The following is a 3,095-nucleotide window of genomic DNA, read 5'->3' as shown; positions in this document are numbered from 1 at the left end:
GAGAACAACCATACTTTTATGTCTGATAGATGAGGTTATGTATCACGTAATGAATCTAAAATCTTCATGAGAGGTATGGAAGAAATTTGAAACTCATTTTATGTCTAAATCTCTAATAAATAAATTGCATCTAAAGCAAAAGCTATATGAGCTGAAGATGCAAGAAGGCTCTGATCTGCCGCAGCATGTGAATGTCTTCAATCAAATAATCATAGATTTATCACGAATTGATGTGAAGACCGAGCAATGATTATGTTGTGTTCATTGTCTTCTTCTTATGAACACCTGGTGACTACTCTTACATATGAGAAAGAAACAATCAAAGTTGATGAGATTACAACAACATTATTGACTCACAACTAGCGGAAGTATAATGCAGGGGAAATCTCTTATGACGATACTTTATATGTTAAGAGTAATCAGGATCGTGGAAGGAAGAAAGAGAATGAGGGTTCTGGAAGATGAAATTCCAGATCAAAGTCTAAAGGCAGAAAGATGATTCATTGCTACAAGTTCAATGAGTCAGGTCTTATGAAGAGAGATTGTCCCAAGCTTAAGAAGCAGACTGAGGAGAAATATAATGTATCATCCAAGTCTGTAAATGTAATGTAGAGTGATAATTCAGATTGCAATGATGGTGATATGCTTTCAGTTTCATCAACTTAGTTCTTAGATGCTTGGATTCTTGATTCAGAATGCTCTTATCACATAACACCTAACAGGGAGTGATTTACTTCATACAAGTCATCTAATTTTGGCTCTGTCTATTTAGGTGATGATAGATGTTACAATATTATTGGTATTGATGATGTTGGGATTAAGATGTATGATTGCACTGCTAGAACATTATGTGATATCAGACATATTCAATGTTTGAAGAAGAATTTAATTTCCTTGGGCACTTTATATAGAAATGATTTTATTCCTAAAGCAGACGAGGATAAGAAAAATATCAAAATTGTTAAGGGTGCACTAACTGTGATGAAAGGAAAGTTAACTGCAAGCAATATCTATAAACTGTTGGGGAGTACAGTTGTAGGTGAAGTTCAATCTGTGGAGTCAGATAACGATAATACAAAACTGTGACACATGCGTCTTGGTCATCTTAGTGAACGGGATGGCTGAATTGCATAAAAGAAATTTGTTGCATAGTGTTAAAAACTGCAAGCTCAACTTTTGTAAGTTTTGTGTTTTTGGAAAACAGGCTAAAGTCAGTTTCATGAATGGAAAGCACAAAACTGAAGCAGTACTTTATTAGGTGCATTCTGATGTATAGGGCCCTACCAGAGAATCGTCATTGGGAGGATCTCTATATTATGTTAACTTTTTTTATGAATTCTCCAGGAAAATTTGGGTGTATTTATTGAAGCAAAAATCTGAAGTATTCTCCAAATTCAAGCTGTGGAAAGGTGAGGTGGAAAACCAGACTCGCAGAAAGATAAAGTATCCGAGGTCTACTAATGGCACAGCGTATACAGATTCGCAGTTTCAGAGATTTTGTGAGGAGCACAGGATTCAGAGGCATTTTTCAGTGAGTAAGACACCACAGCAGAATGACGTTGCAGAAAAAATGAATAGGTCCTTAATTGAAAGGGCAAGATGCTTGAGACTGAATGCAGAGCTTCCTAAAAGTTTCTAGGCAGAGTTTATGAATATGTCATGCTATCTCATCAATAGATCACCTCGGGCATCATTGGGTGGCAAATTTGTAGAAAAGGTATGGACAGGTAATGCAGTTAATTTTAATCACTTACAAATTTTTGGTTGTCCTGCTTATGTGCATGTACCTAGTGATGAAAGATCAAAACTTGATTCAAGAAGTGCATATTTCTGGGCTACAAGAAAGGTGTGAAAGGATACAAGTTTTGGGATCTGATTGCAAAGAAGATGGTAATCAGTAGATATGTCATTTTTGATGAGAAGTTTACGTTGCAGCAGTATCAAGACAAGGTGCAAGAGAATAATTCCAGTTCAGATACAATGCAAATGGATTTAGAACAACATTCAGAAATAACTGAGATAGTTTAAAGTTCAAATCCAACACCTGGTTATTCCAATACAGATGACTTGCAGAATTATAATTTAGCCAGATATAGACAGAGATGCACCAATATAAGACATTCAAGCAGATTAGGTTATGAAGACTTTGTCTCTTATGCACTTCTTATCAGTAGTGATGATCTAATCACTTTTAAGGAGCTATCACCAGTTAGGAGAAAGAGAAATGGATTGGTGCAATGGTTGAAGAGATGGAGTCTTTGTAGAAAAATCACACATGGTAGCTAGTTTAGCTTCATGAGAGAAAGAAGGCTATTGGGTGTAAATGGGTGTACAAAAGGAAAGCAACAATATAAGAAAAAGAAGGGAAAATTTTAAAGGCTCGATTAGTAACAAAGGGTTTTTCACAGCAGATGAGGATAGATTATGATGAAATCTTTTCTCCTGTGGTCAGACATACTTCAATCAGAGTTGTGCTTGCATTAATAACATGGTGATATAGAGGAGCAGATTTACATGAAGCAGCCAGAAGGGTTCACTCAACGTGGACAAGAGCATTTGGTTTGCAGATTAAAGAAATCATTGTATGGGTTGAAATAGTCTCCAAGACAATGGTACAAGCGGTTTGACGCCTACATGATTCAGATTGGCTACAAACAATGTGAGTATGATTGTTTCGTCTATATCAAGAGTCTTGATAAAAGTTCTATTATTTTTCTGTTATTGTATGTTGACAATATACTGATTGCTGCAAAGAATATGCATCTTGTCCTTAGTTTGAAAGCTTTATTGAGCCATGAATTTGACATGAAAGACTTGGGTGCTACAAAGAAGATTCTTGGAATGGAGATTCATCGAGATAGATGACAGCGACTTTATATATGCTTAAAAATACAAGAATTTGATACTGCTGCTAGAAGATTTACTCCCCGACAACGGCGCCAAAAACTTGACAACGACTTTATATATGCTTAAAAATACAAGAATTTGATACTGCTGCTAGAAGATTTACTCCCCGACAACGGCGCCAAAAACTTGACAACGACTTTATATATGCTTAAAAATACAAGAATTTGATACTGCTGCTAGAAGATTTA

Source organism: Phalaenopsis equestris, unplaced genomic scaffold (genome assembly GCF_001263595.1).
Source record: "Phalaenopsis equestris unplaced genomic scaffold, ASM126359v1 Scaffold000949, whole genome shotgun sequence".
NCBI classification, from domain to species: Eukaryota; Viridiplantae; Streptophyta; class Magnoliopsida; order Asparagales; family Orchidaceae; genus Phalaenopsis; species Phalaenopsis equestris.
The sequence above is the reverse complement of the archived record's forward strand: the minus strand, read 5'-3'. Positions refer to the sequence as shown.